The sequence below is a fragment of the Sylvia atricapilla genome, chromosome 2 (genome assembly GCF_009819655.1).
Source record: "Sylvia atricapilla isolate bSylAtr1 chromosome 2, bSylAtr1.pri, whole genome shotgun sequence".
Classification (NCBI taxonomy): domain Eukaryota; kingdom Metazoa; phylum Chordata; class Aves; order Passeriformes; family Sylviidae; genus Sylvia; species Sylvia atricapilla.
Genome location: NC_089141.1, coordinates 5,580,974 through 5,607,039, shown reverse-complemented (window position 1 = coordinate 5,607,039; position 26,066 = coordinate 5,580,974). Strand labels below are relative to the sequence as shown.

At 38.5% G+C, this 26,066-nt stretch overlaps 1 long non-coding RNA gene across 1 annotated transcript in view; it reads right to left on the bottom strand.

Moving 5' to 3' along the window:
• The window catches only part of LOC136375293 (uncharacterized), a 93,529-nt gene that overhangs the window by 27,361 nt on the left and 40,102 nt on the right, over positions 1 to 26,066 (bottom strand). Inside the window, exon 2 of the long non-coding RNA XR_010746061.1 lies at positions 18,229 to 18,331. This is a non-coding gene — a long non-coding RNA (uncharacterized lncRNA). The remainder of the gene's footprint in view (positions 1 to 18,228; positions 18,332 to 26,066) is intronic.

Below are 26,066 nucleotides of genomic sequence, written 5' to 3'. Positions count from 1 at the left end.
TTCCTAGTGTTATTTTATCTATGGCTGTTAGAACCTGATATACTTCAATGAACCATTGAAAAAAATCCACATGGTCAAATTTTAAAAAACATGGTCAGATTTTACACTGACTAATTTTGTTTTAGATTGCTACTTCATGGCCCCTTAGTCTTCTCCCACAAAGCCACACTATTTTAAAAAAAATTTTTCTTTTTTTTATGACACAAATATTTTCTTTCTTGCAGTTAAATGAACAGTAGTTAAAAATGTAAAAGTATTTAATATGTTACAGTCTATGAGCCTGTAAAGCCAGGAAGGAGCGAAGCAAACTGTCTATTTGGAGTGCAGAAAGAAACAGAATCCTGTGCTGAGTAAAGATGTTAAATGAGGAAATAACTGTAACTACTTTATTTTAGGCAGTTATACCAACAGCATTGGCTGTGAGATTGCCTGTAAAATCTGGGCATTAATTGCTTTAAATGCATATTAATACTTTCGAATTCATACCTGAGTGACAAATGCATGATTTATCAAATGGACCAGCACTGAAGATCTCCTCAACAAAGAGGGGATGTTACACAAATGACGCTGTCTTTTCTACAGCATGTTATATCATGATTTAATTTTAATAATTAAAACTATGTCACTTTGGCAGGGGGGGTAGAAGCATAGCAAGAGTTCTACCTCTCTGTCTTATAATAAATGTAATTTCCAAAGATGCTGGCAATGGAGCAAGAATTCAAGCTGTATATACTCAATATCCCCCAAACTTCAAGAATTTCAATGGGAATTAAACATCCATGATGCTAGGCAGCATCCCCACTCTAGAGCAGCCCTCAAAGAGCAAGTCCAACAATTATTCAGAGTCCTGAGTCTATCTATCTTTGCTTTTAGGTAAAGAAAACAGCAACGACTGGAAGGGCCTGAGACCTTCATATCTGGAAGGGAGCACTTTGCTCACGTGATTCCTTTCCAAGAGTCCTTGAAAGACAAGTTATAGATCCCTGGATAACTCCTGCACAAAGGGAAGACACTTTACAGTCATGGCAGTACAACTGTTGCTGATCAGTTTAGCAGAAGCGTCCAGTTAATAGCACAACGTCAAATTATTCTGAGAATCTTGATTCATCTCAGCCCTGACTTCTCATTTCAAATTCTGTAGTTCTGAAAACTCAAAACCCAGTTGATGCTTGGTCTTCAAGCCCACAAACCCAAAACTGAGGCCCATAACCCTGTTGTAGGCTCTAGAGAGCACCAAGTAACTACTGTTAACCTGAGGCACACAGCAGTCACAAACTCAGAATACTCATCTGAATGAATAACAGAAGTGTGCTTTCATTTCTAAAATCTTAGCCTTGTCACCTGCAAAATGTGGCTTAAATCTTAATTACCTTAACACTTCAAAACCTTAAAACATAATTATTTCTTAGTAATTAACGCCTTCCACAGTGGTAACTGTGCATTCAATAATGGCAGTTGCAAGGAAAATGCAGCCCTGAACATCAAAGCCCCAAGGCTCTTGTTTAAAATGTGGCTCCTACAGCTCCATTGCTACCCAGGGCAGGACAAGGCACTTTGGGAGACTGCCAGGCTGTGAAAAATGGAACATCCTCAGTGGAGCAGCCACAATGGCTGGAAAGCCAGGAATGTGGCACAGCTTGGCTTGCTCTTTTGTTTTGGTTAGTTGTTCTTTTCTTGTTTGTGATAGTTGCAATGGCCAATAGACATCTGCAAAGTATTTTGGTTCTGGGGAATTGGCCTTTGCCCAGGTAACCTCATTTCAGCAGCGAATCCCAAACCTGTCCCAGACATAGGTTTTTTTGAGTTGCAAACCCTTCCCATGGAAGTTCCATGGGAACAGAGGTGAATTGGACAGACAGACCTCCTACCTCCAAACAGAGAAGATGGGAAGGAGAAGCAAGAGACAAGATTCATCAAGGCTTTCCTCACAGGGAACTAAAGAGCCTGTACATTCTAAAGAACATTTAAGGAGCCTGCCCCAAGTCTGATGACAAAAAAACGTGTCTGGAAATCACCCAGGCATTCTAGGATTGCCTCATTCTTGATTCGTCTGAATTTAGGCAGAAAACTGAGAGATTGAAAGTAATTTATTATATCTGAAGTTACCACTGTGTGAAGATTGGGCAAGAGGCTCAGTAGTGCAATGATGTAGGTCTGCTTAAGCCCATGGAGCTAATCTCTGTGTTTTTGTACTACACTAAGAGAGCTTCTTGATTTTTATTTTTTTTTCCACCATATTTAAAGTAAACAATAGGCTGAAATGAACAACTCTTATCTTTAGATGTTTATCTGGAATTACTGCCCTACAGCATGCAGGCAATTCTTCTCTTAGGCAAGTAAATCCTTTCATTTCTATCTGTGTATTAAATTCAGAAGAATCAAGTGTTTATTCATAAACCGCAGATCAGACAAGATCTGGGAAAAAAAACCCTACCAACATGACTTCAACTGCAATGAACAGTGTGCTGGACATTTGCACATCCTTATTAGCAAGACAACAGAGAATGCTGGCTCTGCTAATATTGCTTTTCAGCATAGCTTTAGAATAATGATCTTTTTAAAAGATAAGTTTGATCTGTAATTCAAATGACAGTATATCTTTGATTTGCTACCCCCTCCTCCTCCCCTCACACTCTCTTTCCTCCTCCCTCCCCCCAAAAAGCTTTATATAGAGTGGCTGGAAAGCAAAGTAGGGATCTATGCAGACACTATCCATCACATTTCTGTCTTAATTGAATGACACCAGAATGAGATCGATAAAATGTAACAAGAGACAGCTTTGCATTTCCACACTCACTTATTCTCCCTCTCTATTACTGCCAGCCATCACCGTGACCAGAAAGCCTAAGTATTGAGTCTGAACGTTGCTGCCAAGCAAGCTGTTAGTATATGAATAAACTTGTCAGGAAAACAATAAAACTTACAATACTGGGAAAGGCCAAAGTGTCAAAAGGCTGCTGCAAGCAGCATTAAATATGCTGCTTTTAAAGCTGAACTATGGAAACATACGAAGAGTTTCTAAATAACACGGGCACTGGCAATTCTTCAGATATTATTCCCCTCATTCCCCCAAGACATGTCTGTGTATGTGTGTGTGACCGTCTGACACGCAGTTGTCGTGACCTCTTGGCGCAAATCTGCAATTTCAACAATAAGCCCACACCAGCTGTGATTTCCCTACGTTCAAGGATTCTGAGATCTCCAATGCATTATTGATAACCTCGTTGCTGTGCTAAAAGCAGAGGCTGATGCACTCATAATCCCAGACTTTTCCTGAAAAGCTCCAGCTTCAACATACCAATCGATCCTGAGAAATAAAATGAAAAAAGGCCATTTCAAAACCAGGCTTCACTTTGACTATTGCATTCACTTCAGTATGCATGCTAAGTAAAAATTTAAGCTTTTATCAAACTCCTCTTTTTTCCCTAAGTTCAATTATGATGATCTTTTACTCCTGACCTTGTAAGGGTAATGCTAGATTATCAAGAGCATAATGCAGATGTCAGCTTTGGAGTCACATTTATATTTAAAATGCATATTGCTTTTGTAGCTAAACTCCCCAAGCAAAACTAGGTATTCTGCTAACTAGCAAATAAAGCAGCTAATAATATAAAAAAAAAAAAAAAAAAAAAAAAAAAAAAAAAAAAAAAAAAAACCACAGCAAAAAAGGGAACAAGTTGCACCAAGTGAATACAATAAACAAAATGGCCTATAAAGACAGGAAGAGGAAAGAGTTAACAATAGTAAAACTGCACAGGATACACCTTTAAATAGGAATATGCATAATTAGGAAGCTCCTGGAATCTGAAAACATAAGTATCACCAATTTTCTGGTCTCAGTTTAGTATGTAAAGAAATGCTCAGACATTGCATCACAGGAAATGTTCTCTTCATGTTTCAAGACAGACTGTCATATTTCAACTTGAAACATAATTAGATATTAAAACAACTGCTATACAAGTACAAGCACTTCTGCCAGGCACTATTAAAATTCAGCTGATGAGACACTTGGCCTCTCAGTTTCAATACATAATTCTTTATGCCTGGTTGACTATGTTGCATTGTTTCTTCATTATTACATCCATGCTCAGTCTTTTATTATTATTATTATTATATTTTCTTCATGTACCAACAATCAAATATGACTTAGCTGGAGGTAGGAGACTGAGACAGTCATGACTTCTCAAAGTAGAAAGATTCCTCAAGTCATCCCTATTCAACAAATTTAAACATATAACAACTTTAGTTTCAGTTCTATTTTTTTTTAGAAAGTGTATTTATGCAGCAAATCCAAAAGGAACTAATTTTCAATAATGTACCAAATTTAAAGTAAAATTGCATTACCAATCACTAAATAGGTGGTATTATTAAAAGTATACTGAAAAAGTCTGTATATACTTCTCATCTTCCAGAATAGTATCCAAACCTGAATTATCAATAGAAAAATTAAAATAAAAGGAGTTTTTAAATTTGGTCACTGTCCTCTGAGGTTACATTCACTCAGACTGACCAGGATTTGTTAAGATTAACAAATTTTCTTTAAAAATTACTGCTGAAAGGCCAAAAATAACTAAGGTGTAATTGAAAACTTCCAACCAAATCAGAGATTAAATATCTTACATGTATAGCAGATAATTCCTTATTAATATATGGTTGATATGAAATACTAGACATCAAAATCACAGAATTTGTCAGAAAAGCTGACAACATTCATTGAAGGGAACTGGAAAGTCCTAATGCCTCAGTTTCATGGAAGTAACAACACCATGACTTTAGGGTGCCTACAGAGCCAGTGAGAAGAAAATAGCTGCTCTAAAAGGTGAAAAGTATGTCCAGACTGCCTTGGAAAAAGCCCAGATTGGATACTCAGTTGGGGCAGCAGAAGCAGATTGGTGTGGTTGCTCCTCTGGAACACTTTCATGGCTGTGAAGAGCAAACAGATCAGGCAGCACATATTTTACCCTGATGCCCACTCTATGAAGGCAGGGAAAACATAAAATTTTCCACGTATAAAAGGGGAAAACTGGGGGCTGAGGGCAACAGGCTTCCTCTCCTCCTCTTTCCTTGCTTGTATCAGTGGACAAGAACCATAGACAACAGCTGAAGAAACACACCAAGTACAAACTAGACAGTATTTATGACAAGTGCAATAAGAATTACTCAAGATAGCTCCCAAGGATGTCAAAAGAAATGGAAAGCAATTTTAAGGAAATTCTAATTTACTTCATTTTAAGTTGCATTTAGAAGATTTGGGATGTCTAAGAACACTTGCAAATTTCACAGATTTCCACATGAAGACAGAGCCTTTTCTTCAATCAATTCCATCCATGTGGTAAATTTCTCAGTGGTTTACAATGAAGTGTTTTATCAACTGAGTCTGTGGTTCATCACAACACATTAAAAACCATACATTTGATCTCTCATCAACATCAATTTACAGAAGTATTGTTTTGCTTTGCAGTAACCTCCATAAACCCATTCAGCTATCATTCAAAGGTCACCTTTGTCATAAGGACTATCCTCCTGCCCAAAGAACTATCCCTTCATTTCCATTGGTTTTCAGTGTGGCTACTTCAGCAAAGCAGCATAAATGGCTGCTCAGATGGCAGCCTAGGACAACACTATTTCAGACACTGACAAGCAAACGCTGTGGGCAGATTCTCTGGCAAGATTAGATTCACATTTTTATACCACAGACCTCCACTGTTCTGCCAAATTCTAGTGATCTTAATTATTCTCTTCTTCCTTTCCTTTACTTGTGAGGAGAAGTCATACTGTTTACTTGTGGTTAGGTTATTATCTATGATGAAACTCACAATATCTAAGTTTAGAATATAAAGTCCGTGTAGGCACTTCAAGGGAGTACCTGCTTCCCTCCAGAGGTCAGACTCAGAGCACACAAACTTAGAAGTTTGAAGTCCAGCAATATCATCTTCACATTCAAGCAAAACTAAATAATTATTTTTTTCTCTCTCCTTTTTCTCAAAGCTTCTTCTAGGAGGGAACACATTTTAAACAATCATCTCAAAAAGAGATAACAATTTGTTTATAAAATTCAGTGATTCTTAAGATTTATTTGAGTAATACCACCACGACTGAAGTATTAACAAATATTAATGGATATTCATTAATTTATAAACCAAAAAATTAAATCTAGCACACCTCATGACAAAAGATGACAAAAAATCACTTCAAGGATTAGCAAATCACAATTTTGAAAACTTTCTGAGTATACCTGAGCTGAAAGATAAATAGAACTTTGTCAACAATCACAGAGACAATGGTTCATCCTTGGTGCAATCCTCTACCAGTGAAAGGCACCATTCTATTTAGCCACAGAAGATTAGACAGCAGAGAAATATGGATAATTTGTGAAACTATAAAAGCTTAGAGACTATTTCCTCCTATATTTTGAAAACCTTTTGGCTTTTCATAATTTTTACCAATTTATTCTTACAAGGTGACTAGAACTCCCTTTCAGTAGTCATTTTGATATTTAGTTTCACTATTCTACTTTAATATGTGATGTTAAAAATATCAAATTTTGTGACATATATTCATTACTTCTCTCTTTTTAAAATTCTTAGAAAATGAAAAAATAACACACACAATCTGGTTTTTTCCATGGTTCTTGTATCAAAAACCCCTAGAAGTCGTTTTTTTCTGCATCTCTTCTAGACCTTAATATATTTATGTATCATTAAAATAATTTAGTTTGGAGAAGCACGGATAAATATGGCTCTGTACCAAATACCAGTTACATTAAAAGGTGGAAAATATGATGAAAAATTCCATTACATTATTCTAGTCCACTGAAAAAGAACTTTTTTTCTCAAACACACTGTAAAATAGCAGGAGAGAGGTAAAGGGGTTTTAACTTGCAAAACAAAGTCCAGATTTTATAAAGTAACTGCTGAGTAAGTTACTAAGAAGTATTTTGATATGAAAAGCTATTGGTTTACCACATGAATCAATTAACACATTATGTTACTAATGTTTCTTTCATATCAAAATGACTTCAGGCTCTAAAGCAAATAATGTTTATATTCTTTCAGGAAAAAATATGTCAGAAATATGTTTGTTATCACACTTGTATAAATCATGCCAGAAAACTGTTTGCTATCTCATTTCTATAAGGCAATTATTGCATACACTAAAGAAAAAAGTTTAGCCCAGCACATAACCACTAAGAATATTTATGGAGAAGGAGAAATACAGAAGAAGCTTGAACTTAATAATGTAGGGCCATTAATTAGCATCAAATGAAAGAAAAGCAATAAAGCAATTTTGTCACCAATTAGTGACAATTTGCCTAACTACGACCATTAATTTTAGATAATATAAACCCATAAAACTAAGGGACCAAAACTACTTGAATCAGTATCTTTTGCAAATCTCTTCCCACTAATTTAAATACTTTCAGGAGTATCAAAATATTTGAAACTTTTAAAGGCTGTAAGAAAAATGGAAGAACATTTAGTTATGATTTTCTATCAAGAAGCTGCGGGCTTTTGCTTTGGGGCTACTTTCCTTTCCTTTTGTGGCTGAAAATAAGGAAAACCAAGGCAATTAATATTGTGACTCTTTGGAGTTAACACAGTCAAAACATTTGGATTTTTTTTTTTTACAGCTTTCCTACTGTTTTAGGGGAGTTTTCATAAAAGGAAGCCTGCTTAGCAGAGCCAGAAGTAGCAATGTTTAATAATTTGATTAAGGAATCTCCATTATTTAGGGACATTATTAGCAATCTATTGAAGCAATACTAACATCCAGGGCGTATGACTTAGATCCTCGCCCTGGGATGTGTGGTCCAGCATTGCCAGAAGCCCCGGCGGAATTCCCGGCAGGCAGCATCCCGCTCTGGCTGCCATTGGCGGAGAGCGGTGTCCCTGCTGATGTCCCGGATGATGTCCCTGCTGATGTCCCTGTGGATGATGTCCCTGCTGATGTCCCTGCTGATGTGGTCCCTGGCTGGCACAAGGTCAGCCCGCCGCTCTCGGCATTCCATGGGGACACGGAGCGCTGCCGACCCCCGCCCGCTCCCGGCACACAGCACACCCCTGGCAAAGTTCTGCCAGACTCTCCTAAGGCTCGGCAAGGCTTTTCTTTACCAACACACTTTCTGGGCTCCCCTTGTCCTTCAGCACTTTTCCCCCCGTCAGCTCTCCGAGGAAAGCAAAGCGACCTTTTGCTAAGTGTCATTAGGAATCCGGGCAAGGAATGACACGCGGAGCGCCTCCAAAGACCCGCCGAGGGAACTTACAGTTTAATCAGCATCCATATCAATTCATAAACCTCGGGTGCTAGAGTACAAATAAACACTCTAAAGGGGTTTAGCGGCAAGGAGATAAGATCTCTCCCTGGGGAGACGGCTAGAAACTGCTCCATTGCCTTTGTGCAGACTGCTGGAATGTGCTCGCTTTTCATTTCGGTCTTTGTGTCTGGCACTCAGGCCTCACAGGCAGTGTCTTAAGCCACGCAGGGTCAGGGCAAACAGAGAACTGCATTCATGGACAGATCAAGTTTATGTGAGAATCTGCTCCTCCTGTGCCCTCAATTTCCATTTGAATTGTTAATAAAATCTCAGCCTGAAAGCACATGATCCCATCAGTGGGGAAGTCATGCAGAGAATCCTCTAGCTCAGAAAAACAAAATTTCTTTATCTTTTTCATCCTCCTCCTACATTCGTGGGAATTATGTCATGTAAACCCCCCCCCCCTTCCTAAAGTAACCCCCCTCTGCCAGCACAACACCTGATTGCCAGCCCAGAACTTCCACTAAAAAGCAGTGGGGGAAAGGAGGGGAGAGAAAGAAGGGAAAAAAAGATGCACCGGCAATGATCAGCAAAAATCACAACCACAATAATTGCACCTTCGTAGCAATGGAAAAAAACTCTCAGACACCTTCAGGCAAAAGGAAACACAAATGTTTCAATTTTCTAAGTTAATTTCCAGCAGCTGATAAGGCCAGCTGCAAGACTTTCCCACAGCTTTATGACACTGCATGAACTACAGGGCCACAGAGATAATAAAAGGTCACGCATAAAGGAAAGAACAGAGCCATACCCCAATTAACTTGGCCTCCCCATGCAAAAAATGTACAGGAACAAGAGCTGAGATTTGCTGCAGGCTCCAGACATGCATCTCCTAACCTTGCCACGGTCTAAGTGGGCCTCTTGTTTCTTCTGCCTTTGCTCCTTGCAAACTGGTTTAATATTGAACGCTTTTCAGAGGGATGGGCTGATGAAGGAAAACATGAATTTCCTGCTTGCCCTTTAAGGTGGGTTAAAGGGGGTGCTAGTAATCAATTACAGAACAAAAAGCAAAAGAGACACTAAGGAATTTAAAAACTGGATGTTGTAAAGTTTACATGCTGTTTTCTAAGAAAAACCACTCCCTTTACTCCTTCCTCAAAACAGGCTTTTTTTTCTTTTTTTTTTTTTTGAAGGTACAAAATATAAAAGAGTATTAAAGTAAAATCTGTGTGAAGTGCAATGATTTCACAGAGACTGATGCAGTTTTAACTTGTTCTTTAGAGCAGCAGATCAGCCCCAGAAAAACAATAACTGCACTAAATATACAATGGAATTTAAAATCCTGTGGTTCTGGGTTTTGCATGCTCCCATCCCTGGCCTCCACTCCCTCCTCCTCACTCTCATTTGGGAAGATATTTTTGTTTGCACTAATCACTGGAAGGAGGAACATTTTAAAGCCGAATCTCAGTCTCTGAGACCAATTCTGCTCATCCTTTCACTCACCAAGTCTTTCTTTTCAGCCTGGTGACCACAAAACACTTTTGATCCTTGCAGAGAGTACAAACTCCTGAAAAAGTAGATGAGACCTTTTCCTACCTCTGAACAGTGCTTGTCTGGATTACTACTGCATACTATTAATCAAAGGATACCATTATTGTGAAATATCTCATGCTCAAAAGCCGATTTAAAAATAATACAGGTATTTCAAGGTTCTGTAGACCAGAGGTTCTCCTAGTTTGGACTGAATGGCCTCACAAAACCAAAATCCATCACCTGTAATATTCCTATCGATAAAGGATACATCACTGCAGGTGTTGAGGATGGACATTGCTATTATATGAAGAAACTAGTTTTGTTCTAGACTAGATTTTACACATTTTAAGTTAGGGCTGGCGGAATTGCTCCTTGGGAAATACAGCCAAAGGATAGAGCCCTTAAATCTGTTCACCAGGTGTCTGCAAATAGGTCATGGGTGTTAATAATGATTTTGTTGGCCACAGGTCCTTGAGTAGTGTATGCAAACATGTTTGACCCTGTGACACAATTTTTAACTGACCGATAGGAACAATCACTACTCGTTATTCACGATGCGTGACTGGTCACTTAAGGCACAAAACTGTGCTCTTTTCCTGGCTGGGGAGAAAAGAGGGCATTTTCTGTTGGTGAATTCTCCACAAAGGCTTGCAGCTGCCCAAGGAGTCAGTTAAAATGCTCGGTTCAAATGGGACTTTCTAGCAACTGCTTGTTGCAGGTTGGTTTTTTTCTCCCCACAATCTGGTGGTGCCTGAGTGTGGCTGTGACTTCACTCTGTGAATCCCTGGAGAGCTGCAGAGGGAGCAGAGGAGGAGCCTCCATACACCAATACATGCACACTCACAGAACACACCAAATGCCATGAGGAATTTACAATTTCAACACATTGCCACCACCACGTGACAGGATGTTTGCAGGCCTTCTTGCCCAAATGACCTCTTCCTTTTTCCCCTGGATATCAACTGAGAGAACTTCCCTTCTCCTTTCTTTTGTACAGTCACCCTCTCCTCATTCAAACACTTCCTTAAAACTCCTTTCTCATGGATAGTTTATCCATGCCCACTCATATTTTAAGGAAAGCTGCCATGTCACACCACTAAATACAAAAACTGAGAGCCAGTGCAGAGCAGAAGAATGTCTTTTCATTAAATCCACACCAAAACTGCAATTCAGTGTGCATGTGGGTACAGAGCTAAAATCTGTTCTCTTTATCTAATTTGAAACAACAAAATTTAACTGTCCTAACAGGCTTTTAACATAAAATAAGCTAAGAGGAACGGTGAAAGGAAAAAAAAATGGCAGAAAATTAACCTCATCTTATAAAAAGAAGGCAGGTCTACCAAAATACAGGCTCTGCAAAACAATTGGTTAAAATTCTCACTTATGTTCTCCCAGCAGATTGAAGTATACATCTTGCATGGGGAATCAGGAAAAATGTAAGATTTTTCACAGTAGGATTCAGCAAATTAACTCACACCTTGCAAGTTCTAGCTAAATATCTTAACTGAAGAGACAGCTTTCTCCAATATCTTCCCATTTCCAACATTACCTTACATATGCATACTCTAGGTACAGTGTGTATTCCCTACAAGACCATCAGTGATTTAAAAAAGGTCCAGATACCGAGATGGATTGATTCCTTTTTCTTTTTAATGTAAGAGAACACTCTTAATGCTTATATTAATGTACTAGAATTAAATTATTTGGGCTAATGCATTTATTTCTACAGGAGTTTGAGATCAGTATATAAGCAATTAACTTTGGTACTTCATGAATCATTAAACTGTTTTCTAAAAAATAGCAAGTTTTACAATGGGTAAATCCCAATAAAGCATCAACAAAATAAGGCTTATCCACTCATTTTGGATAATGTCCTTGTAATATCCCGATAATGTTCTCTAAAATTAACTTTGAATGCTATTTTGTCAGCTAATAAGCTGGTAAACAAAACACACCCCCTCTTAAGGAGCTGAATGTAACCAAAGCACACAGTCAACAGATCCTGTCTTTCAACAAAATCTAAAGCACTAAACAAATATACACAGAAACAACAATGCTACCTAACTCCTCTCTTCTTAAAACACACTTTTTTCCTGTCTTGAGTGTATGCAGAAGCAAATTAGACTTTGCATCAAGTGGGTGTGAATTTTCATGAGTTTTAGAAAGCTGATAATTTGGCAGCAGGAAAGCCAAAGCCACCTGTGGGGCTCAGGTCATCTCAGTCTTGGCCACTGTGGCCCATTGTGGACTTGCCCTTCCATGGTTTTGCCAGACTCTGCATTGCACAGGGAATGCACACAGTGAGACCAAGGACATGGAATCAAAACACTAATTGACACAAGTTTGAACACGTCTCTTGAAATGAGATTACACACTTAGTTAAATCCCACTTTCCCCTTCCCTCTGGTGAGGGTGTGTCTTTGAATAACAAAACCACAGCTAAGCAAGTTGTTTGGTTTTTTGGGTTTTGGGGTTTTTTTTTAACTATATAAAATATTCCTTACTGGAGAAATAACATCTACATTTATTTGAGTTCTGTCACTAAAAATAATCTAGCTTTTGCATTTAAAATGGTATTCATGAAAAAGAAAATTTAAAAATACTTATCAAAATTTGTGCTGATGCCATTCGAAGTAGATGTTGGGGGGGTTGTTTTCCTATAAATATTTTAACTTGACTTTCTGTAAAAAGATGGTGGGAAATTATGTGCTTATTAGTCCCCCACAAACAAGAGAACATGCACATGTTCACCAGCAAATACAACAGTTTGATTTTTTTCTAGCATGATTTAAGTATGTTTAAAACCCAGGACAGCCTTTTATTAATTCTAGAAAATACCTAGAAGACTGCTTGTGGTAAAAAGCAGGGAAAAACCAATATCAATGCATCTGTGGGAATAGCCATCCATCCTAGCTTGCACATTTTCTTCTGTGAGCTCAAGAACTGTGAGCCAGCCTGAAGTTGCAGAGGTGTAATCCAAAAAAAAAACCAAAAAAACAAAATAAACACACACACACACCAAAAAAAAAAAAAAAAAAAAAAAAAAAAAAAAAAAAAAAAAGTGAGGAAGCAAAAAAGCAAAAAACTAATGTTACTCCTCCCTGCTCTTCATGTCAGCTGCAGAACTGTTCAGGATGGGAGAGCACACAAGTTAGTGAGCACCACTGCATCCAAAAGATAGAGAATTTATTCAGCATTGGCAAAAATTGAGTCTCTCTACTCCACCATATGATCAAACTTCAGTATCTTTATTTCAGTGTCCAGTATCTCTATTGTAACTGGAAGCTTCACTTGATATCATTTGGTCTGATTTAAACAAGTGAGCTTTCAGGAATAGATGCAACAAGCGGTTTCACTGTTTTTTTCATTCTCTCCCTTGTCATTGCCCCTCCTCTGCTGGGGAGGGTGAGACCCTGTACCTGCAATGTTCCAGTTGTTTTTGCACTGCCAACAGTGTCCTGGGCCTCTGCTGACATTTCCCTGACTTGTCTTCATCTATCCTGCATGGATGGAAGAGGCAGCCAAGGCAGAGAGGCACCTTTGGCTTGTGGTACCTGCGCTGACAGGTCCTAGGTGCCTCAGGCATACCTCGATTTTGTTTTCACCATTCTCCAACTCAGCTGGGTGTAGCAGGCCATGAACTTGCTCCTTTTTCATAAACTGTTCTCTTTTAGAGCAATTAGTAAAGTTCAATTCATTCTTTCAAGTCACACACTCCTCTATGTTTCCAATGACATTGCATTATACTTTCTTGTAGATTTGGAGAAAGAGTGTGCCAAAAAAAAAAAAAAAAAAAAAACAAACAAATCAAGAATCTAGGTTTAGTTCAGCGATCTAGTATGTACTTAAATTCACTACATACCTATTTATCCATGAAGATCTGGAACTTGTTGAAGACTGAAGAGGTTGGAAGGTTTAACTTTGAAATATACACCTCTGGCACTTGGTAACTTCCTACTGTCAGAGGCCCTGTGTGATTTTTAACTTCTATGCTGACCAAGCAAGATTAAAAAATCTATCATGGTGTAAGAAAATATCCTCAGCAATTGAGTATCCTCCTCTCTTTAAAGCTCTTCTCAAGTGCAAAGCAGTTCTGCATTTTCTGCAATTTATTACATGAAATATTTTCAAATGGAAATTAAATTACCTTAAAATTATCAGCTCAAATCAATATAGACTTATAGTGAACAGTGGAAGGCCTGCTGTATGAGAAGGATGAACAGCAAAACTGACTGCCAAGTGTGAAAGAGAAGCACAGGGCAGTTGAGTCATTATCATTTGACACTGCTGATAGAGCAAGAGGTGAGAAGATTTCTGAGAAATTTGGTCATGCAATACCTGATGGTCCTCCAAAATGAAGGTGTGTATGGTGGGTGCTGGACTCAGAAAGGGTGATTTGCTGCAGCAGAATATTAGAGAATTCTGCTTTTCCCATCTAGAGGAATACTAAAACCCAGTGCAGAAAACAGCAAACCCTGGGAATGTACTTTAGGCTTTTTCCCTCTGGATGCTGCTCTGGGGCCAGCTTGTCTCCAGATCTCTCCTGTGGCAGCAGCCCCACTGTAGCCACTACCAGCTGAAGGGGTTGGTTCCCTCTCCCCTAGTGCAGGTCCTCTGGAGGTGACAAAATCCTGCCAAGCTACAGGGGTGCCTATCAGCATGGCCAAACACATGGTTCTGGGAAGCTTTATATCACAGGGTTCGTTAAGGTTACTGACAAGGATCAGGTTTGTTGTTCATCTTTGGGGACATCTGCAGGAATCTCTTCTCGTGAAGGATTCTTAAGGAATTTCTGTGGTAGCAGAAATTCTATAAACCTATGATTAAGGCAATAGTGGGTGAAGTTAGCACACCTAATCAAAATTGTGCCCAAAACATACAGTAGGAAACAAGATTAGGTGATAAATCACCTCTTATTGCAAATTTTAAAGAAAAAAATGAAAGAAAGGAGAAAAAGATTCAATAAACTGATCCAGCTAGCTAAAAGCTTCAGCAAACAGGAGTGATAGCCCTGTTTGGTTGCATCCAAAATGCATAAGTCTAAAGGGGCCCACATCTACGGAAGTTAAAGTAAATAAGTGGGACCAAACCTACAGAGGATTTTAAAATTAAATCAGAAAATCATGTGTTTAATTCTGAAGGGAACAGTGTGTGCCAGAGTATTGAGTTATACATTGTGGTATTGAAGAGTAGGTCAAGATCTTATCAGCTCTATTATGAGGAATGTCAATAAAAGGCTGTGCTGTGATAAAATGTTTAATTAAAAATGAACATTGTGCAACAGATGAACTCTTTGTATTATACAGAAAAAGGAGTCAAATGGATTGTGTTCTCCGAGTTACAAATTGCAGTGAATCATTTTTCCTCCATCAAACATTCTTATCACTACAAAGTCCTGTATTAAAATTTGGATTTACTTATACTACGTTTTTTTACAAATTAGTGTAGGACTATACCCTCAGGATACCTCAAACACTTGAACATCTGGAACAACTGTGAGGAGAAGAACACTAGGGTCTTGTTTTCTGGGTACTCTTTCAGGTGAATAAGTGGTTTGCTTTGGCAGGTTAATTAACAAAGCTAAATATTAATACTGATTCAGCGAGTTGATCCAAAAATAATAAGCAAGACCCAATATTTTGGTTTATTACTTATATAATAAACATGTACTCAACATGACTGCCCTAAACATCTCTCAGAGTTCAGTGCAGAAGGTGACAAACAACACCAGGAAGAGCAGAGGGTACTAAATGCAGCAGCACCCATTGTAGACAGACACCAGGATTCTTCCCCGGTGAAAACACTTTACCCCCATCCCCTCTGCAATGTTAATTGTCTTAGACACGAGGCAGTGCCAGAGCCAGGATACTTATCTATGAGAGTCAAGGCAAAGAAAATCAAGATGGCAAGTATTTTTTTACACAGTTTTAAAGGAATGATGCAAGATGCAGGGAGCATTAAATGGTAAATTAGCATCATAGGACTGGGCAAAAAATGGCTTGAAACCTCATGGCTTCCTTCCCAGCATGGCTTTGTGTAACAAAGCAAAACAGAACATCCATATGGACACTTGGGCCAAAATATGCAGAGGAAAAGATTTTTAATATCTCTTCCACTCAGCTTCAAACCCCCAACAGAGCATGCATATGAATATGGACAAATACACTGCATAAACTGTGTACTGCTTAAAACCCAGCCCAAACTAGGAGAGATTTATGATGAAAAACACTATAAAATTCCTAAAACAGGGTACACCAATAGAATGAAACTTCCAATAGGAGCTGATGAACCTGAGATAATGAAACAGAAAAATCAGACATCTGATGATAACACACTCAGCATTTCATATCTGTCCCTTTTTCAGAAACAATTAATTAAGAAAATATCTCCGGTCAGAAATAGCTTTGGTGTACCACTCATGTTTTTCACAATCAAAATTAAGCTTCATATCTCACACAATCTATTTTAATATACTCCTATGCCTATGGTATACAGTAGGTAGAATATATTACAACAAAGGGCTCCACTGATCAGCTGATAGAAAAAAAAATTAGAAAATAAGAATTATGGTGCCTTTTTAGTCAAAGGATTTGTAAGTTATGAATGACCTGTGGGTAGCACATGCTCCAGCTGTGGGAGTGTGAAAATTTATTACTATAGCAAGAATAATGCTAAAGTGTGACTTTTCATCCATGGAGAAAGATAAACTTATCAAATCCAAACTGTTAGTAAGGGGAAAATCCACAATATGCTCATGAAAGAATTTCCAGTCATAGAAACTGATGATGTTAAAGTGATCTTTAATTAAGTGATCTTGATTCCTCTCAGAGTCAAGCCTTCTTTCTTGCAGTTCTTGCATAATAATATCTTACCTGTAGTTTTGCCACCCAATCCCTTGGTAAATTGTTCTGAAGTCCTTTATCTTTTCATCAGATACCATTTCCTGAGATTCAGTCTATAATTACCCATAACAATACTGTCATATTTAAGGACAGAAAAATATAGGTATAGGAACATATTTTCCTTTGAGCATAGGCTTTCCCAAATCAACTACAAATAACCTTCAATAAGAGAGAATTATTACCTAAGAAGCAGATTTGGTAGCAATATTAAAAACTAAGTCCTCGGAGGAGGTCTAAATAGGGGGAGGAAAAGAAGAAATCTTTCACCAGGAGCCAGTAGAGATTCCCAGGGTCATGGCCTAGCTGAAATTAAGAGAAGAATTCCTACTGATTTCAATGGGGCCAGGATATGCTCCCCATATTTTATCCATAGTATATCATCACAAAAGTAAACTACAAATGAAGCATCATGAGGTGAGGTGCCTATAATTCCTAGTGTTTTCATCCACTATAATAGCCAAGACCTCTCCCTGAACTCCAACAGAGGCAAATTAGTTCCACATGTCAGATACCGACGGTAATATTTTCCCTTACACTGGGTACACAATGAGGGGATGCAGCACAGAACAGAGCAATTATTGCATTTCTTTCTGTGAAATAATGCACGACAGAACAACACAGAAAAGACGTCACGCACGCGAAGGTTGCCACTCATGAAGAATATAAGTAGGAAAAGCAATCAGTGGAAAATAAGATAAATCAAGCTCCTGTCCAACACCTTCCTAGTTGTAGCTTTATTTGCTTCGTTTCAAACCTTCTTTCCTTGCAGGTCTCCTGACATCACCTCTGAATCTGGGGTTACAACCTATCACAGCCCAAACTGAACCAGTTCTTACAGTTTCCTGAAAGAGAAATCTAACATATAGGATAGGGCTGCTAAGCATAGGCAACTCATGCATTTTGTATACCCTACAGAATCCTGCCAAGGGCTCAGCTGCCATTCCAGATGGCTGTGGGTCTATTGCATGTTTTGTGTCATGTTTACCAGTCCCATGTTTAAGTAACAAACTCTTACCTCAATATGTCTTTTACCACCAGTGAGAAAATATCAAAAAAGGACCAAGACCTTTAGGCATTACCTAGTCATTGCACTGCACTTTGACCAGAGATTATGTATAATAATAATAAAAATAATAATAATAATAAAAATAACATGCAAACCTTCCTCAAATCCCTCTCCTGAAACCATTCTGTTAGGAAATAACCTTGGCTGTGGAAGGTGAACTAAGGTATGCCTCTCTGATGACACGTGCACAGGGACTACAGAGTGTACCTGTTGTCACAGGTAACAGTCGCAGCAGCCCAAAAATGCTTTGGAACAGAACTGTGACATGAATCAAAGCTCGTGGAACATCGTAGGCCACCACAACACTCAATCATTACTCTGTTGGGTAAATACCAACACAGAGGAATCCACCAAAACCAAGGACAAGGCAAGGTGAAGTCAGACTCGGAACAACTGTCTAACTTCACTTATATTAAACAAAAAAGTGACTATTAAGAACTTCCTCAGGCCATGTGGAAAAGAATGAAACCTACCTCATTCTGAGAAGCCACTCTCCTTTTCCAGAATTACTCAGTGCTGAGTGGGGCATCACAGAAGACAGAAGCTGACATCTATGGAAAATGTTTCTCTCTAGTCCTGTAAAATAAGACCAAATCACAGATCTTTCAGAAACAAAGAGTCTGTAAAAAGACTGCACTGTATAACTCCAAGATTATTTTAATTCAAGTCACCCTTGTTAAGTTCATTGTTTCACGAGGAAGGAAAAAGAACTAGAAAAAACAACAACAAAAACAAATGGAAAAACAAAAAAGCCCTTCTCCCTCCTCAAGCTGGCAAGCTCATCTTGACTTCTAGAGTTCAAGCCATGTGTTTATGGATTTTGTTTACAAATGTAATAAAGAGCCTTTCTTTGAAAACCTGATTTTCACCATTTAGAAGTAGAGAGTTTATAATAGTTTAGAAGTAAAGACAAGTAAAAATTTTTAATCTTTTATATATTTGCCAAGTATCCAATATACAATAAGATGTTGACTGCCATGATAAAAGTTTCAAAATATCCCACAGAACCATTTATGATGGAAAATTAATCACCACTTTTTCAGCTAGACCACAGCACTGAGTGCCATGTCCAGTTGCATCTTAAATGCCTGAACTCCACCACCTAATTGTAGAAGTGTGAAGATAAGCACTGTGGAATTAGAATAAGGTGAAGTAAAGAGATCTGTGTTGATCACATAACTGGAATTTCATTAATTTTTCTGATAATGCATTAACCAAAGTGGAAACTGCTCCTAAAACCGCACAGACTTGTATAAATATGGACACACGGAGAAAAGGAAACTGGATAGAGAGGAGCTGATCATTTCAGTGCAAGAAATAGCTGAGACCACAAGAAACACAAAGCCAATGAAAAAGATACACAAAATGTATAAACATTATCATCAGGCATTCTCTTTTCAAAAGGTTTGGAACTAAATTCAAGATCGTTTGTAAACATGCATAAACATGAATGTAAAGATGCACTTCAGTAGAGTGACAATCAAGTTTACAAGAGACTAATTTAATACTTTATTGCATTAAGTACAAATTACCTCGTCTCTCTCCTACCCTCTTTGTCAGGAGCAGCAGATCCCCACTAGCACCTTATTTAAGTTAAAGTTACGCAGACAACAGTTAAATTATATCATTTTAAGACAGGGATAAAATATTTTGCAACAAAGTGTAATTTTGAGTTTGAAGTTCTTTTTATGATTGAAGACAGAAAATAAATATTTTTTAGTAATCTGTTATAATAAGTTTGCGAATCAGGTGCCTACTGACAGAATAGAAATAAAATATTTTTTCTTATAATTGACACATCTGAGGTTAAATAATTATTTCTATACAATTAATTTCTTTTTCTGTTGAAAGTAATACGTATTTTTGGCATGCACAAAGATAACAATCCTAATATAATATAAATCCCCTTCATATATCTCAAATGTTAGATTATCATAGAATCGTGAGATGGCCTGGGTTGGAAAGGACCTGAATGATCATCTCCTTCCAATGATCATCTCCTGTCATAGGCAAGAACACCCTCCCTGGACCAGGTTGCTCAGAGCTCCATCCCACCTGGCCTTGAACACTCCCAGGGATGGGAAAACCACAGCTCCTCTGGGCAAACGGTGCCAGGGCCTCACCACCCTCACAGGAAAGAATTTCTTCCTAATCTCTAATTTAAAATTGTTTTCTGTCCATTTGAATGCATCCCCTCTTGTCCTGTCACTCCAGGCACTTGTAAATAGTCTCTCTCCATCTTTCCTGTGGGCTCCCTTCAGGCACTGTAAGGTCACAATTCGGTCACCCCAGAGCCTTCTCTGTTCCAGGCTGAACCATCCCAGTTCTCTCAGCCTTTCCTCAGAGCAGAGCTGCTCCATCCCTCTGATCCCCTTGGTGCCTGCTGTGGCCTGGCTCCAGCAGGTCCCTGTCCTTGCTGTGCTGGGAGCCCAGAGCTGGGTGCAGCCCTGCAGGTGGGGTCTCAGCAGAGGGGGCAGAGGGGCAGAATCCCCTCCCTGCCCTGCTGCCCACGGGGCTCTGGGTGCAGCCCAGCACACGGGGTGTCTGGGCTCCCAGCACACGGCCGGGCCATGGCCAGCCTCTCACCCACCAGCACCCCCAAGTCCTTCTCCCAGGGCTGCTCTGGCTCTGCTCATCCCCAGCCTGGACTGCTTCTGGGGGTGCCCTGACCCAGGTGCAGCACCTTGGCCTTGGTCTGTAAAACCTCATGAGATTGCCATGGGCCCCTTCCTGAGCCTGTCCAGATCCCTCTGGATGGCATCCTGTCCTTTCTGTGTCACCCACAGCCCTCAGGTTGGTGTCATCTGCAAAACCTGCTGAGGGTGCACTCAATCCCCCCATTCATGTCATTAATGAAGATATTAAATAACACTGGTTCCAACATGTTTGTCATGTCTGGGTATCTGCTGACATGGATACCAGACTAAACCACAAGACACCCATGGTTCAAACCATCAGACAAGGACACACTGAATATGAGATCCAAACATGAAAACAAACCTGACATGCTTCTGATTAGTTTTCTTTATTAGCAAGCACAGATATCTCCACACACAAACCCATGCACAAGCAAAATTCTTGTGTTTCAACTACTTTTTGCATAACATTTCTAGCCTTTGAAATACATATTTTAATGCCATCAGGCACTGGTGGATTTTTTGCTATGTGGTTTAAGGACTAAATGGAAATTTCAGTCCCTCAAGCCATCCCATTCAATACAAAACTCACAGCACAGTAGGACATTCTCCTTCATTACCATTTTGCATAACCTGATATCCCTATTCACATTCCCAGTGAAAGTCACTCAATAAAAAGCACAAAATAATCTGAAACAAGTACTTCTGCCCTAAAATAAATCAGATCTTTTGGGGAAAAAGCAGATATGAAGAATACTTGATACAAATTCATCTGTGTCAAGGAACTTTGGTCAAATCTACTTTGAATATGCTGAAAAGAGGTCCAGCACCAGCATTCTCTACTTCATAGCTGAGCAAACTTGGCATCTAATATATCAATTATGAAGATGGATCAAAGTCCATTGAATAAGAAGCTATAAGTTATGTTCAGAATTACAAAATGTAAGTCTTTGTGATACAGAACTGCAAAAGACCTCTCTGAAATCAGTATCTGGTGGGATGTCAGAAGAAGAGCTACAACGGGAATCAAAATTTTTGTTCCTAATGCAAAACAAAACTGAATTCTGTGAGAGACAACAGAGCTCATGGGAGGAGAAAAAAATACCAAAACAAATTTTCATGATACTGAGGCATTAAATACCAAATGCTATTACAGTTCTTCCCTTGGACAGGGAAAGAGAAGGATCTCTTATTTAAGGTAAGTGTAATAGGTAAGTGAAATATCCATGGCCTGCTGCCTTCCACACTAAAATAAAAGCTAAGTAAAATCTACAAGCTTTGCCTAAGAATTCTATGGCTTGAACCATTTGCTGAAAGAAAGATGCAGTAAGGTTCTTCTCCCACCCATGGTCCAATTCAAACCATCTTGTGACCCCATCCCATCTTAGCTGTTCCCTTGGAGAGGTGAACCCTCTCCATCATGTTCTCTGGACTGCAGCTTCTCACCCGCACCTGAGGGAGAGAGGCTGTGCTTTCTCCAAAGCGTGCAGGAAGGAAAGAGCACTGCCTAAAGTGCAGTTAGGCCCTTTAATTAGTTAATTTTTTTAGGTCTGCCTAAAAAAATCGCGTATAAAATGGGAGAAAACGGATATTCTACAAAACACATTTGGTGCAGTACTGAACAGCCACCACTGGCTGGACGGGCTTTGTAGGGCTCTTGCTCTTTTCCAAGAGTCAGGGTGAAAGAGCCCAGGAGGTGGCCCAGCAGACCCTGTGTTTCTGAGGAACAAGGTTTCGCTGACAGAGGGGAGGGAGATGCTTGCATTCCATCATCTACTTTGCTTTCTATATAATTTTTTCCTTATCTAGATTTAGAAAAGGAAGATGCTATGATAGGACAGCAGTATGAACAAAGGGGGCAAAGAGTATTCTGTTTTATTTTAAGGCACACTCAGACTTTTGTCCAGCAAAAATTTAGGAATATAGAAAAAAAAAATCTACAAAGTTGTAGAAATTCTACAGTCCAAATGCCAAATTTAGCGGACTCATTGTGAAAATGGAATTTTGTTTGAATTAACAGTCTCTCACCTTTTATTTTTGTAAACTCCTACTTTCTGCTCTTTATTTTTGAAACAAATACAAATTTCTTTCACTGACCAAGACATAGGTGGCTAAAGTACTAGTTTTGCTCTTCAAAGAATCTGGAGTTAATTTGAAAAGATGAAGGTAATTTTGATAACTTTTAGAATGAAGGTTACAAACAGAATTCTGAATTTTTCAAACATAAAAAAAATCTTAGAGTGCAAATTTGCCCTGAGAAACGTCACTTCTCTCACATCAGTTAGGTCAGAAACAAAAGTGCTGGGATTCTTTCCTAAAGGTGGTTGACAAATGGAAAATAGAGTAAATAAATTATAGATTAATATAATTAGCCTATAATATATATAACATGATTTCTAGACTGTATACTCGATTTTATACCTATCACAATCAATGGAAAAAAAAAAAAAAAAGACTTTCAGGACTGTGCCTGGTGGGACACTTTTGTTTTTTCCTTCTCACAAAGGACTTAGAACTAACATAGCTGATCGGGCTAGGATATTAACCATACAAATATATTTATCATCTCTTTAGGCTTTGTATTTATGTTATTCGTAATGGTTTATGGTTATCATTACTATGATAATTTAAATTTAGAATTAAATAGTTTAAAATTTAGAACAACAGGAAAGAAATGAATGGCTTTTTGCTGAACAGAAATTAGGTGGGAGATGCACAAAAGAAAAATAAAAAGCTGCAAAACTCATTCTGCAAACCTGGGGTCTAGTTCCCTTCCAAAAACATCCTCAGCAATTGCCATTTGTTGCCATTCAGTTTTATAACATCAGATTATTGCAGAAACTAAAGTTTGAAATTAATCTGAAATTAATTTTTCACCAGCCACAGTGCTGGCATGGAGCATTTGTCACCTTAACAAATGTGTACTAGAATTAATCTTCATATTGTACAAGGCTTCCCCAGTAACTTCACACCAGAGCAAATCACAGAGAATTATCAGATTTATTATCTCTTTATTGATATTCCTGAGGCATTTGGATGGATTGATTTGGATGTGCTACTCCTTGGACATGTTAGATAGATTACTTAACAAATTTCCGAGCAGCTGCCCGTGACCCAGTCAATATCTCCCAAGAAGTTCCTGCTCACAAACACCCATCAGTTGCCAGGAGCACATCTGTCCTCTGATCTACAGCTGTCGCCTTGTGATACACAAACCACAGTACAAACAGAGGAAGTTAAAGCACCCCAATCTTGCCTTTTGAATTTAGACTATATTTGGGGCTTAATAAGAAGCCTCTTTGCATAAATGCTTTGAAAGGTCTCTATTTTTCTACTGTTATCTGATCATCAGAAGGAAATGTTTCTCAAGAGACAAATCATTCTTATATTACTACTTTTTGCTTTTAAAAATGTCAACTTCTGACAAGATGGGCAGTCTTCTGCAGCATGTTTTGGATTGAACTGTGGAGCAGAGCAGATGGAAGGACACTTAAAAATTTTTAAGGGTTTCTACATGAGCAGCCTGGAGTTGGGATGTTGCTCTACGTCCCACAGCCAGGGAAGGAAGAGCTTGTCTTTGCCTGGGAAAAAGGGGAAAGATTCCAACCCTTCTCCTTTCTGTCCTTTAGCAATACTCTATCAGAAGTAAAGGCCGGGACCGAGGGAGGAAGGAAGAGAGGGAGATTGGAAGGAAGGGAGGGAAGAAGACACTACAACAGTTTTTCAGGTCACTATTCCAGCTGGGCAAGAGGGAATACTGAGGACATGACTCAATCCTACCTCTCTTATGTTTCACTCAGAAACATGGAGGGCACTTTTTCAGAGGATGATGTAGAGGGGACAGATTTCAGCAGTGTTTCCTTACACCATGCCATTTTTACTTTACAAGTCATGCCTACTACGGAAGGAGAAGGGCAATGCTGTTGACTCATTCCTCTAAATCTTTTTTTTTTTTTCTTATTTTAAATACAGAAACAAACTCTTTGATCAGTTGCTCAGACAGTATGATGGCTAAGCCATTTCTTTTCTGAGCATGAAGAGGTCAACATACACATTTTGAAAAGCCCCTTTTCAAGGAAATGCTCCACCTGCCAGGCTACAGGATGATTTTGGCTACATCTTGGTACTGAGGACCTGACGCCCGTTCTGTGAACATTCCAACCCTAGTTTGCCTCTGTGGCTTGAATACCTGGCTAGGGCAGATCTCCCACATTTGTTTCATCTGAAATGAAACCAGTTTATGTGCTCCAAAACGTGAAGCACAATAATATGATGTTTTTTCTGCAAGCATATTTTACATGAATCCATGTGAGCTGCTTCTGAAGTGAAGGAAGACTCTGGATAACCTAAAACCCTAAGAGTCAAGGAGGTGAGAAAGGTGGCTGAATTATTGATCATATGATAGTAAAAGTGCAGGCAACAAATATACTCAGAAAATTTTATTCACTGAAAATGTTTTTGAGAAAATTTAGGCTGAGTAACTCAATATAATAAGATAAAACAGAAATAGTGGCTGGTTATTAAGTTATTCTGAATATTTTCCAGAGTAATTCAAGATGTAGAGAGAAACAGAGATGGCAAGTACTTTTTCTGTTGGCAATATGAAGAGAAAAAAATATTTTTCAGTAAAAAGTCTTCACATCACAAATCTTTCCCAGTAAAAGGAGTTCTCTTACCTAAATTATGTAACTAATAAAAAAGGAAATGAGATGCTTAACACATGGTCTTTTTCACAGAATTAAATGGACCCTAAAGACAAGTAAGAAGAAAAATTAAACACAATGAATTTAGCCATTGTGCAATATTCAAAAGTCCCTCTACAAAGTTTTCTAAGAGTTCAAAGTTTATCTGAGAATGTATTTCTGAAGAACTAGAAATTTAGAATCTATGATTCATTGCTTTCAGTGGTAAAAGTACAACAGATGCAATCTGTGCAAGCTGGGATTATTAAGGAAGCCTGAGGTAATAAAATGTTCAAATTACTTTTAAATTCAATGGGAGCGAGACTTCTAGCTCCTTAAGGCTGTTGAAAATTATATTTTCCAACATCCTTGAAACAAAGAAATTAAAATTTTGATAAACCTTCTGTGAACTAGTAACTATTGATTATTTAATGGTTGATTAAACTTTCTTACTAACTGCCTCTGGAATTTCACATTAAGAATATTAGCACTCATATTTCTATTTTTCATAATGTCAATTCTGTCTGAAATTGTATGTCATTCAACATGAAAGCTGTCTTGAAAATAATCCTGCATAGGAGTAGGATATGGCATAAAAACAATCCACTAAATGCTACCAGCAATGAACCAGTAAAAAAAAATAGTTAAATAAGAAAAAATATGAGCAATTCTTAAGAACATATTTTTTGAAGTAGAACTTTTTGATTTTCAGAACAGAAAACAAAATTGGTGATTCAGATCCATATCCCTGCCCTGGCCATGTACAGTAGGTGGCATGAACAGGATGGGATAGATTCTAGTCCACCAGCTATTCCATGATGGCTTCTCCTATTCCCATACGGTACACCCTTCATCCATGTGCTACAGCAAAAGGCATGAAAGCCTTGCTTCTGCTGCAATGAAATGCAAAAGCAAAACTAAACAGCACAAAACTGTTTCTTAAAAATAAATTATTGGCTTTCAGCCAGCTCCAGTGAGTAGCTAAAGTCTAAT